At 38.5% G+C, this 13,957-nt stretch overlaps 1 long non-coding RNA gene across 1 annotated transcript; it reads left to right on the top strand.

The window, feature by feature from the left end:
- Positions 1 to 7,146: 7,146 nt before the first annotated feature.
- LOC134438324 (uncharacterized) lies at positions 7,147 to 8,026 on the top strand. The gene is made up of 4 exons (XR_010032554.1): positions 7,147 to 7,250; positions 7,369 to 7,396; positions 7,578 to 7,618; positions 7,897 to 8,026. It is a non-coding gene; the product is annotated as an uncharacterized LOC134438324 (long non-coding RNA).
- The last annotated feature ends 5,931 nt before the right edge of the window (positions 8,027 to 13,957 follow it).

The following is a 13,957-nucleotide window of genomic DNA, read 5'->3' as shown; positions in this document are numbered from 1 at the left end:
TGAAAAAAATATCTGTTGTGTTCACTACAGTTGGTAGGCATGCTCTCCTCAATTCCTACCTAGTAATTATGACACTGTCTATGTAAATTTGTTGAAAAATTTGCCGTCTGGGGGGACCTGCCCACAACAATCTGAAGCCTAGGGGCCCCAAGCCATCTTAATCCGGCTCTGAATATGAATATTTTCATTAGTCCAGTTCATGCAACTGATCACTGGAAAACAGATCTGTGTGAAATATGCTTGCTTAAAAAGGGCTATCAGAAACCGTCCCAGGCGGGGCTCAGAGAAGTCATCAGCTAGCAAAGACCTAAATCCAAAATTAATCAATATGACCAATGTACTGTACAGTATAGCTTATTTCTCAATTCACAGCATTAGTTGGCACAGGTTGTGACTACAACTTTTATTTGTCCTGATACTGAGACACGGGAGAAAATGTTTGCAGAGGCAGTGGTCTAATGTGTGTCCGCAATACTGCCATTGGCCACAAACTCCCATGTGTGTCAGTGTGGTCACATTGGCTCCTTCACAAAATTAGTGCAAATAACTGTAAGAGGTAAAAAAAAATGTTCTTATCATTTTTTTAAACATGTTCTTTTTTTCTTGTGGTGGCCGTATTACGTACCGGTACGTCATTTTGACGAGTGACAATCCAGCATAACTGGAGAGCTGAGATCTCACCCTAAACTAGAAGCAACTTGGACCAAATACCAGAAGCCATGGCAATGTTACCGCTTCTTTTCTGCTTTTTGAGTGAGTAAGATACTTTTTGTGTCTTTTTGCACATTGCCGTTGGTTGCATACATCCTTAATAAGTGTGACTGTCTTTTATTTATTTATTTTTTAGATCAGTTATCAATCTTTATCTCCCTCTGATATAACTATTTCTGGGAATTATGTCATGTGTTTTTGTTCTAGGCCTATATGTTATTGGAGTTGTTGAGAGTTTTTGAGTAGTTTTTTTCTGTTCGCTGAAGCACATTTTCTGTAAATTTTGTAAACATATAACAGAATTAGGCAAAATACAGCAATAGCTCAAAACTGCTTTGAACTCAGTTTGCAATGTACTGTATGAAATACTTTGGAAAATGTAACAAAAACAATCCATTGCACAACAGTCATTTTGCATGACTGTGAACAGAACTGCTTTGCACACAATTTTCAAATAATGAACACACTCCCAGGCTCTCCTTTTGAAAAAGGAAACCAAAAAGTAAAGTGTGTTTTTCATTCACTGTCTGTGTGTGTTCTGCCATGTGTGCTCGTAATGTGATGGGTGTGTTAGCGCTTTTGTACAAAAACATTTTATCTTACAACTGTGATTTAAGCAAAGATTTAAGCAAACCGTGTTGGGTTTTGGATCCCATCTACATAGTTTTGGTGTGAGGTTGTATTCGTGTGAAGAGTTCTGCAAAAACAGCTTAAGTTACAACAAACAAGCTTTAGGAATTAGAAAAACTGTAATGATGCAAAGAGTAAAATCAAGTTCAAGTTCAAGTTTATGTAGCCATATTAACAGTATAAAAGTTGTTAATGTTTTTTTGGTGTGCTCACACATACAACAATACAACTTAAAACACAAAACTAGGGGGAGGGGTATGAAAGAAAAAACAGGGGTATTTATAGATAAATAAACAGGGAATAACATACAAAACATTGGAGACATTGGGACATTGAAAAGTGCAATGGAATATTTAAAGTGCATGGGTTATACAGAACATTGGTAACATTGTGCAAAGTATGCAAAGTAAGCAAGAGAGGTAGGAAGGCTGGAGTAACTGTAAAATTCTAGTGCATATTTAAGTGGCGCGGGGATGGCTTGTGGGTTGGTGTCCCTAAAACGTGTGGTATTATTACATGGTGTACTGTACCTTTTCCCTGATGGTAGGAGTGTGAATAGGTGGTGTGCTGGGTGTGTAGGGCCAGAGGTGATGTTTTTTGCTTTCCTGGCAAGTCTGGTGTTGTTATGTGGGATCATGCCCGCTTGACTGGCTCCAAATTTCCTCAGCTGTCGGAGGAAGTATAGTCTTTGGCTTTTTGAAATGATGAGACTGGAGTTCAGGTTCCATAACAGGGACTGATGGGTGGAGGTGCTTACGAAACCAAAAGAGTAAACCCACTCCACTACCTGGCCGTTAATGCAGATGGGGATATGCTGACCTGCGCCTTTCCTGAAGTCCACTATGAGTTATTGGTTTTGGATATGTTGAGAGTGAAATTCTTTACTGCACACCACTGCACTAGATATTTGACCTCATTGCAGTATGATGTTTTGTTTCATTTGTGTGTGTGTATGTGTGTGTGTATGTGCCTGAACGTGTGTGTGTGTGTGTGTGTGTGTGTGTGTGTGTGTGTGTGTGTGTGTGTGTGTGTGTGTGTGTGTGTGTGTGTGTGTGTGTGTGTGTGTGTGTGTGTGTGTGTGTGTGTCCGAGAGAGCGCATGTTATCCATAACTACTGTAATTCGGCTTTTAAATGCCACAACAAAAATAAGTATTTCAAGCGAGTGAAAAAGGAATACAGCATAGCAGATACTAATCCATAAAACTTAACCCTTCTGTTGTGTTCAGGTATTTTTGACCTGTTTAAGTGTAAAAAAACACACTTTCCTTTATTGTCCTGGAATGAGGCTTCATCTAATCCTCAGTCACAATCATTTCAACACAAAAAAAATATGTTTTATCATTTTAGTAAATTTTAAAGGTCTTCGGGTCAAATTTTTCCCGGCATAGATTTTTGATTGTTGTATGCATTTCTGAAAAGCTGTTGGTTGCCCTTTGTCCTCAATTTGGTGATTCATGGTGAGGAAAATATATTTCTTGCCTTAAAAAAAATTGCTAGCTTTTTCATATTACAAATCCAAGATGGTCGCCGGACAGTCCCATACACGACAATGTGTCATATCTCCTATTGTGAAAGGAGTACAGACGTATTTCTGGTGTCTACTCATATGTTTTCATGGTCAGGGAATCCATTTCTGCATTATATCAGGAGAATTTTTGGATTTTTTTTTGCAAAATAAACTTTTCACATTATTTTGTCCAAAAAACGTATCAAAAATCCATAATGGCACCCAAACATGTAGAACTGGTCTTACACTTTCCATAAAGTTGATGTGGCAATGAGATAATGGTCCATGTTCATAGCATAGTGGATTCAGATGAATAGTGTGACTTTTTCATGTTCATTGAGGTGTTCATTTCCTATATTTGGCGGAATAGCTGTGACTCTGACAGAATTGTTATTTCGTATATTTTCCACACTAAAATCATATCAATGTTGAATAACACCAAGTCAACATATTTAAACATTCATTTTATGCACTGAAAAACTAATTTAGTTGACATTTGGTCTTTATCCTGCTATAAATCTCTTTGGGTTGGTTGAACCCGAACACCACAAATGTCGCTATTGATGATATTTTCTAATATTAGAGAAAAACTAATAAAAGAAATTTGGAAGTTGTTGTACTCTCATATCAGCTGTAATACATGGACAACATAATCACTAATTGTATCACTTTAGGAAGTATTAACAATGAATTTATACAGGTTTTGATAGTTTTGGTCATCAAAAACGATTTGCATAATGTAAGATAAAAGACCTGTAAAGTCAAAAAGATGAATAAAAAAATTAGTTTTTCCATGGATATGAATACATACCAAGTTGGCTATGAGATGAAAAACAATATCTGATGAGAAATAGTGTTTTTAGGTATTTTATGGCTGAGTTTTGCTATCACGGGTCAAAAATGACCCGAACACCACAGGTATGGTGTGCAGCTTTTGAACACAACATAATGGTTAAAACATGGCTAGATATTTTTCATAAAAATAAAACCTTATTTATCCTCTTTCTCCTCGCAGGCATATGCATGCTGGGTGTGGCTACATCAGGTATGCACAATTTGGACCATTATACACATTTTGCACACTCAAATTATTTCTGCTGGTTTTTTGTTGTTTAACAGTCACTGATTGTCCTTCACACTGTCCCCAGGAACAGAAGTTCACTACAGCGACATTTCATCTAACATGACCACACATTTGGAGGGGACCACAGTGACATTGATATGTGAATCATCCAAAAAGTACCAGTTTGGGTACCTGTGCAGGGATGGACAACAAGTGGCGATGCTAGATCCTAGATCATCAGGCAGTGTCTCCTTTAACCTCACAGATGTTACAGCCGAACATTCAGGGAACTACAGCTGTCTGTACTCAACCAAGAAATTTAAAAAGTCTGATAAGGTCTGTTCTCGTGCAGACCCAGACAAGGCCATTGAAATCCTAATTCAAGGTAATTAACAGTATATATTAGTAGGCTATATATCTTATTATATATAACAGTATTTATCTTATTTTATAAGAATGACATTTTTTCAATTTCTTGCGGTTTAATGTGATTTAGGCCTACTTAAAGCAGCTTCGTCAGTAAACTTATCTAACGAATTTGCAAGCCAGTTGAATGTACAGTACGTATACAGTACCTGCATGTTTGCAGAGAACCACCTGGTATTCTAGTTTGTAGCTGTTTTAACTCAACAGAGAAAGTCAAACTAGTTTGTTCCACTCAAACAGCATTGAGGGTACTTCCTTTATTCATTCACTGTCATAGAACACAATTCATTCATTGTGGAATACAGCACCATTTAATTTCTCTGCTCAAAATTGATGTGTGTTATTTAGAGCGCCCTGGTAGGCCTACCTCTGCTTTGAGAAACGGAGTCTGGGTCGTGCTGGTGATCCTAGTGATGGTGGTGCTGGCAGTCGTAGGAGCCTATGCCAGTGGTGTCCTGTCCAAATACTGTGAGTGAACCATATAATCATGCAGCGTCTTCCTCTGTAGTTTTTGTAGTTTCTAATGTCCAAGTTGACTGCGTCATCTGTCTCTGCTTTGTTTTATTTCCATTTGGTAGTAGACTTCTTCTTTTTTTTGTTTCTTCTTCTTTCTTACTTTATTTTTATGAATTGCATTGTAGTATATATTGCATTGTCAGGATTCACATGATGAGTTAGGCTAATTAAATTATAACATGATGTTTTCTAAGTTCAATATAGGCCTACAGTATGTGTCATCCAGCATGTAGGTAGCCTAAATGTTTTTGCAAAGGTTGAGCACTTAATATATAGGCCTACTGCATGAATACTGAAAGCATATGTAGACTTTTTGAACAATTCTTACGACAGGCCAAATTCTTGTGCATGTGTCAGGAAATGTACCTTCTTTATCTACCATGAACAGAATGTTAGATTGATAATTTGATTTAGTTGAAACTTCTTGATGAACAGGTCTACAGATCATTGGAGATCTGTAAGGGAACCATTTAGATATACATGTAGACTTTTGTGGATGCTGGCTTTCCTTTAAAAAAAAAAAAAAAAAAAAAAAGATGTTGAGATGAACCCAGAGTTACCGAACAAATCTTTGTTAAACAGGTTCCACAGACGTGCAAAGGTAGGATATCTTTTGCTACGACACGACACTCGATTGGGTCGCTCTGCCAAAAGTTACATTCAGGGTTCTCTGACAGCCGACCGTGAAAGTGGCCGCGAGAGTCATCGTTCAATTACTATTGACTCAAATAAGCATCGTCTGACTCGGGACAGTGATTAATTTAACTTTTAATCCTACATATTGCCCCTTTAAATCACATATTTTATTTATTTCAAATGCTGCTGAATATGTAATCAAGTAGGCTAATAGAGGTTGCCAAGACACATGACCAAATGGGTCGGCATCGCCTCTTTCCCCCATTGTGGGCAAATCAAATTCTAGCGCTGTCAGATAGCCTGGGTCTGCATCCTAGTCGTGTAAATAAAAAAACAGAGCTAAAAGTAAATTTGGTGTGGGCAATGACGTCACGTTGGCGATCTCTATTGGCCTTGGCCTGCCACTGCAGTTGAAAAGTTGATGACAAAACAAATCAGTACAGTATGACAAATCAGTTACTGTACTGTATCTTCACAGGGGCCTGTGGAGGAATTCAGACATTGGCATGTAACATTTTGAAAATCATGTTGCATTGAAAACGGCTCACATTTTTTGTTTAAAGGTGCAGTAGTGCAATAAAAAACAGATATTTCATATAACAGGGATTTGGCACAATTATGGCCAAAATAATAATCCCAATTATATTTTATCTATATTGTAATCACAATGATTAATTGCACCATTGACACATTTCCCAAACATTCAACACTTGTCTCTTCATTTGTCAGGAAACCTGCTGAGACCCCAATTGATGGTGATGTCTGCGATGGTAGGCGTACGTATGGACACCACAGCTGCAGTGACATGTTTGCTCAAATTGTGTTTTGTGATTGTTGAATGCCTAATGGGGCCTATTACATAATATTCAGACCTTTAGTGATCCTGTTTCAGCAGGTGCAGATAATGACCCAAGTCTGAGGTAAATAAATACGACAATGGCCTCCATACAGCACTGTGAGGTTGAGAGTGAAATCATGCAAAGCTAATGGAAATTCAACATGCAACAACAACATGACCTTCTTACTGTGTCTTTTTCATAGGGGATCCGAGAAGTTCACAACCTATGCAGATGTCAAAGGTATGTAGGCTACTGTAGCTACTTGACAAAGGCATTCAATTAAACATAGGTGGTTAGCTAACAACAGCACCCATTGTACAGAGCAAAGAGAGAGAGCAGCTACAGTATGCGCACACTCGAATGTCAGCTCAGCGTTGCTGTACTACCTGCCTGTGTCCTTCTATTTGGCTTAAGAAAGTGTAATCTATTATGCTGAATAGTTGGCTGAATAGCCTGATGCTGAATGTATCTTTCTCTGAACTGCCACCATGAGGCTTATCTGTATTCTTTGTAAGATGTTGTCATGTTTCTTCAACAGGTTCAGTGGCCAAACAAGGAGAGAGGTGCTGACATTCACACTAGACTCTACATTACACACCCTATAGCCTACTGGCGACTAGTGATTGGCATATACCCTACAGTATGTCTCCCGGTCTGTCTGTCTGTCTTTCTTTTCTTTTCTGTTTTTTTCTTTCTTTCCTTCTTTCTTTCTTTCTTTCCTTCTTTCTTTCTTTGTTTGTTTGTTCCTTTCTTTCTTTCTTTCTTTTTTTCTTTTCTTTCTTTCTTTTTTTCTTTCTTTCTTTCCCAGTGAGACCCTAGAGGGAGATATGGAAGATGGGATAACCTACTCTGATGTAAGCTTCAGGGCTATGTCCAGAGAAGTGGGTGCAAATGTAAACTACTCTGGCGTAAGCTATAAACGTGAGTATATCTGTTAAGTGACAATTTTGGTGTGGCTTGCATGGTTTGTACATGCATGCAAAAACATGTCAAATGAATTATACTTGTGGAGTCCTTTCAATATATCTTGTGATTTCAGCTTCAAAAAGGCAAAAGACGGTCACTTGGTAAGTGTATTAGATTTTTGTTACGCTAGAGAACATACAGCCTTCATGTACAACTGTGACCCCTATAACATTGATATAGCCTTTACATTGAGCATGAATAACTACTGTGAAATGTTTTAAACAGAACAACAGCAGATATATCTCCCATTTCAGTTACTGACCAAAATTATTTTTTTGGCAGTGATGACAGCGATGCAGTGTATAGCGGGGTTAAAAACTGAGGTAGGTTTTTTTTCTGTTGCTGTTGCTTTAGTCAGAAAACCTCAGACCTAGAATAGCTTGGAGTCTGTCACATGCAAGAACATAATAGGAAAACAAAAAGTCAAACCATTATAACCACAAGACCGTTGCTTTGTGTGTGTGTGTGTGTGTGTGTGTGTGTGTGTGTGTGTGTGTGTGTGTGTGTGTGTGTGTGTGTGTGTGTGTGTGTGTGTGTGTGTGTGTGTGTGTGTGTGTGTGTGTGTGTGTGTGCACGTGCCTGTGTGCGTGTGTGTGTACAGAATGTAGGGAGGAAGGGTCTTCCGTATGAAGAAACAAAAGCTGTTTGGACCCGAAAGACAAAGAGAAAGTTGTGCTACATTAAAATATCATCTTCATGTTAGCGTAGTATTTGTGTTGACATTTCATACTTAGTGTGGTGTGGTTTTCCCATCTTAATTAAGTAAACGAAATGAGCTACTGTACCTTCGTATTTATCTATGTATATGTAATATGTAATGCTATGTCTATATAGGCTATGTAATGAGCTGACCTTCATACATGTACATTATACTGTATGTTCATATTATAATATAGACTTAAAAACATACTTTATATATTCATTATACCTAGGCCTATCTGAAATTAAATGACCCATGCTTCACATGACTGCTGTTGTTTTATTTTCTGGTGTACAATGAAAAGAAAAGCACCATGAATGATTTTGGTATCATTTAAAGAAAAGGAAAGGTATCATTTATTTAATAATATTTAATAATTCAATGGCAATATCCAGGGACAGAGAATCAGACCAATATACATAGGTGTGTGTGTGTGTGTGTGTGTGTGTGTGTGTGTGTGTGTGTGTGTGTGTGTGTGTGTGTGTGTGTGTGAGAGAGAGAGAGAGAGAGAGAGAGAGAGAGAGAGAGAGAGAGAGAGAGAGAGAGAGAGAGAGAGAGGCAGACAGACAGACAGACAGACAGACAGACAGAAAGAGAGACAGTCTAAACTTATTGAGAAACATTTTAACTGAGAAATGTGCCTGTTTATTCTCTCTTTAGAAAAAAATAAAAATAAAAAAATAAAAATATATATATGAATTGGAAATGACCCCGGCCGGACCCGAACCGGGGTCCCCGTGGGCATGCAAGCCCAAATGTGGGGGGCTTAGCGCACTTCGCCACAGCCCCCCCCCCCCCCCCCCCCTGTTTTTTCTCTGTTTTATTAGCTCAGTTCACGCAACTGATCACTGGAAACCAAATAAGTGTAAAATATGCTTACTTATGAGTGATTATACGATTTGCCTGCGCTTTTAAGTCCATGGATTTTATTTGCTAATTCTACTAACTATTAACTGCATCCAATGATGTTTTGGACATTAGCACACATTTATCTTTCATATAATACAGAAAGTGTAGACATGCCATTATTTCCCTCAGCAAGAATGAATATTTAATACTGGTTTTGGGCGTTTTCATGCCGTCCTGTTTTCCAAATGTCAGATTCAGTCTTCATATTAGCATGTAAAGAAACTTGTTTTGCCCAAGACGATTGCAAATGTTGATTCACAGTAATCATCACAATATGACAAAACTGTCTGAAAGACCACTGCGCTTTCCATTATACATGAAATTTGCCATTTCGTGTGTGTCCACGAAAACTGTGTTAACCGTGTCTGAAACCCCCTCCATAAACCAATAACGGTTTGGTCTTGGGCCATATGAATAACATCACGTGATGTCATAACCTCTTTGGCAGGATATGGGAAGACTTTTTGGTAAGTTTTGAGCTCCATCCTTCCATAATTGAATCCATTCTTTTTCATGTTCTCATAGCGGGAAAATTGCCTGTCAACTGTGTTATCAACATATTCATAAGAATCTGAATTAGAAATCATACTGAAAAACACAGATAAAACATAAAAATACATGAATTGATTAAGGTGTTGTGGTGGAACTTCTGAGGTCCTCAGTTAGCACAACACCATAAAAATGGCTGAAATGTCAAGCCGTGTTACCGTCAATGGTGTTACAATTAACTATGACAGTTGAGGAGGAGTATGTTTTTGCCAATTTATCTCCATATTGACAGACAAACAAACAAAATAATTTGTGTTCTAGGGAGATGGGTTTGTCTGCTCTGTTTTTTCTCCTAAAAAAGTGCTGACTTGTTCCCCTGCACTGTTGACCGTAACACAGTTGAGTAACACGGTTGACTGTTTTGAAAGTGTTTTTGTGTTATTGATCCCTTATGTGTTGGAAAAATCCTATGAACAGACACTAGAGATTATCTCTGGAGAAGGAAGTCTTGTGTAAGGAGGGTGACTAAATTCAAATCAGACGTTACAGAGATTTATAATGAAAAATGTGTCTGTATCTGTATCACAGTGAATCATAAAATCCTACTTATGAAGCTCAACAATCACATTTTCTATATCAGTTGCACAGATTAATGACAACATTATTGCTAAGGGACATAAGCACTTTCAAACGTTGTTTCAACTCTGTAGTATTTTTATATTTGAAATGACATAGTATTTGTCCATAACACTGTTGACAAAATAATCAAGCAAATGTTCACTTTCATTAGAGTATTTATCAAAATGATTTAAGATTAATATTAATAATATTAATACATTATGACTATTTTCGGTGGAATTTATTGACCTATCTGAATGTAACTGATGGAATTGTGTTACCTTTGTATATAGCCTTTGCATGGGGACATCAATGTGAAAAATATTGTTGTGATGGCCTGCATGGACTGATCATGTTTTACCTACTTTACGCACCTGTGGGGATGGGTTTTGAGACTATGCACAAGATTGGTAGCAAAGAATCATGTGATCATTTGGCACTTTATTTGTACACCTGGGTAATGGGGGTTTGGCATAGAGCGAACCTGATGACGCATTGGGCGAAACGCGTTGTTCGCTCCAAGAAATAAAGTTAAGAAAAGTAAGCAGTGTGCGGTGTCTCTTGACTTTTGGTTTATTGATTCACCTCCTCCTGCCTCACACCTGCACCTGCATTGAGGGGCTGTGCACAAGGACTCTCTTGTACTTTGATCGTCGACTGGAAACCTGGCAGTGAGTTTCACCTTGCCCTTTGATGCACGCCCGGAACAATGAGCAACGCGACTGAATTGCCAAATGAGCAAGCTGTTTGTCTATCATTCGATGAGACAGAAGCACAGAATATACTTTTCCAAGATACCCTCTTTGAAGATGGTCAACCAAAGTCTACAAGCATACTCGATGACCAGAGGCAGAAATTGATGTACTTGGAGGAAAAGTGTGTTCGTCTGAAATGGCACGGAGTTGCACTGTCGGAATATTGGAGGAAAAAACAAATTCCCCGAGGACTAAGGGTGAGCAAAAGACCCACTCTCGGACACCATGACCCCGACTTTATGAAGAACTGGGAGAAAATACTCAATAAGTGCTCATTGGATCTGACTTTATTAATCATTGAACAAACGAAGCGAGATGTTGAGAAAACAAAAAACGACATAAGCGAATTGAAGACTACACTAAAAGACATTGATGCGCCACAACTCTCCAATCTGGAAATGGAAATACAAACTGAACTGAAGACATTCGAAGAAGACCTCAAGGCCTACAAAATAAGAAAATTCGAAAGGGACGCAGAGGATTATAGAACAGGCTCGGTGTACAACTGGAAGCGCGAAAACAAACCCAGAGTTCCGAAACCTGCTGCGCACCCGCGGCGTTATGGGAGACCACCAGAGCGCAGACCCAATCGAGACCTGCTACTCACAAGCGAGTCCGAAACTTCAGACCAAGGCCACACAAGTGCTTCCTCCACTGATGATCATTTTTTAGGAGGGAGAGGGAGAGGGAGAGGGAGAGGCCAACGAGGAAAAAGACGCGGAGGGGGCAACGGAAGCCGAGATCCAAATCGAGTGACCCGCAGTCTACATCGGAACATACGGTGATAAACATTTCAGATTATCCTCTTACGACTACACAAACAAGAGTGTTGAGTCGGGGACTCTCCTTTGTTCCTACAAATAAATTGAATGCCTTCAACATCCAGGTTGACCAGTTTAAGTTTTTAAGACAATTGCATTTGAAACATTTTTTTCATGATAAACCTGCTACTGTTGTTGGTACTAGGAATGTGGTTTTAGATTCCTTGAATAAATTAAAGAAAAAGTCTACATTCATGCCGCCAGGTAGCCAGAATCCTACTTTGGTCACTTTTGGTAAACTTGTGGAAAGAGATATTAATGCATTAACCAAGAAATCAGGCAAACACAACACGAAATGGAATCTTACTAAAGTGGAAAGAAAGGCACTTGATGAATTAAAGGACAATACTGATATAGTTGTGAAATCTGCAGATAAGGGTGGAGCTATTATAGTTCAAAATGCTAAAGACTATGCTGCTGAAGCTCTGCGACAACTGAATAATGATTATTTTTATCAGCATTTGTCAAGAAACCCTTTGGATGAATTCATAAAAGAAAGAGACATGTTACTTGATAATGCCATTGAAAATAAGTGGTTGTCCAAGAACCAATATGAATTTTTGAGAGTTCTTCATCCTGTCACACCTGTGTTTTACTTACTGCCTAAGGTCCACAAAAGGTTACAGAACCCTCCTGGTAGACCAATTGTTGCCAGTAAAAATTCCCTAACTGAACCTCTGAGTCAATTTGTGGATGTTGTCATCAAAGATATTGTTAAAACACTCCCTAGCTACATTTCTGATACCAGAGATGTGCTTAAGTTATTGTCTAACATCACCATCCCTGATAATGTTTATCTGGTTACATTTGATGTGGAGAGTTTGTACACAAACATCCCCCATGAAGGTGGTCTGGAAGCCATGGCCCACTACCTTGAATCACAGGATGATGGCCTGCCTACTGAACTTCTATTAAACATGACCAGGTTTATTCTGAAATCAAATTATTTTCTCTTTAATAACAAATATTTCTTACAGGTTCAAGGCACAAGTATGGGTTCCCCATTTGCACCCAACTATGCAAATTTATTTATGGGGCTATGGGAGGAGAAGCATATATTTAACAATAATCCCTTTAAAGATAACCTCTTAATATTTAAACGTTTTATTGACGATATTCTATTGGTTTTTACGGGCTCTGAACATGACTTAAGCCTTTTTAATAAATACATCAATGACACACATCCTAATTTAAAATTTACCATGGAGTACAGCTCTACCAAAATTCATTTTCTTGATCTTGAAATTACTCTCCATAACAACATGCTTGAAACCTCAATCTACAGGAAGGAGACTGACAGAAATACGATCCTTCATGCGTCCAGTTTCCACCCTGACCATATTGTAAAAAATATCCCATATGGTCAGTTTGTAAGACTAAAGAGAATCTGCAGTAATGATGAGGATTTTGAGGTGAAAGCTAATGACATGGCAAAACGTTTCAGAGAAAGAGGGTATGATGAAACTGTGATTGACCAGGCGAGGGGGAGGGCCTCCCACAAAAATAGGAGTGAATTATTGAATCCGGCTCCCAAGACGTCTGATAGTGTCGTCACTTTTGTCTCTGAGTATTCCACTGGTTCCAAACAGGTGAAAAGAATTATAAATAAACATTGGAAACTCCTGAAATGCGACCCGAGTCTGAATCACCTACCTGACAAACCCAGATTCTGCTTTAAACGGGGAAAAACATCAAAGACCTTGTGGTCAGTTCCATGTACAAAGAAGTATCTACTCCCAGTACAACCAGCTGGCTGTCCAAACCTCTTTTTGGTAACTATAGGTGTGGAAAGTGTGCTCACTGCTCCAACACAGTGGACACTAAAACCTTCACCCACCCTCACACAGGCGAGAAGTACAACATTAAGCAATTTATCAATTGTGTCTCTACCCATGTAGTTTACATGCTAAAATGCCCTTGTGGCCTTATGTATATCGGTCAAACAAAGAGGAACTTAAAATTAAGAATAGCCGAACATAAAGCCTCCATTAGAAATGGCAATATGGAGTATGCAATAGCCAGACACTACAAGGACCGAAACCATGGCTCTGCTACAACTTTAAGGTTTGTGGGTATTGAGAGGGTGATGCCAAATCCAAGAGGTGGAGATCTGATAAAACAACTGTTAAAAAGAGAAGCACACTGGATACACAAATTGAATACTGTTGAACCTCATGGATTAAATGAGAAGCAGGAGTTGAGTGTTTTTTTGTGAATTGAATGTGTATTTAGATTGTGTACAAGCTGATGATTGTATTATGAAGTGGAATGTTACTGATGATATTTGACTTACATTTCTAATATAGATGACTTGAAGACATGATGCTATGCCTTAACTCTGTGGGATTTATTTTTCTAGGCCTATCTGAG

This window comes from Engraulis encrasicolus, chromosome 22 (genome assembly GCF_034702125.1).
Source record: "Engraulis encrasicolus isolate BLACKSEA-1 chromosome 22, IST_EnEncr_1.0, whole genome shotgun sequence".
NCBI classification, from domain to species: domain Eukaryota; kingdom Metazoa; phylum Chordata; class Actinopteri; order Clupeiformes; family Engraulidae; genus Engraulis; species Engraulis encrasicolus.
The sequence above is the reverse complement of the archived record's forward strand: the minus strand, read 5'-3'. Positions and strand labels throughout refer to the sequence as shown.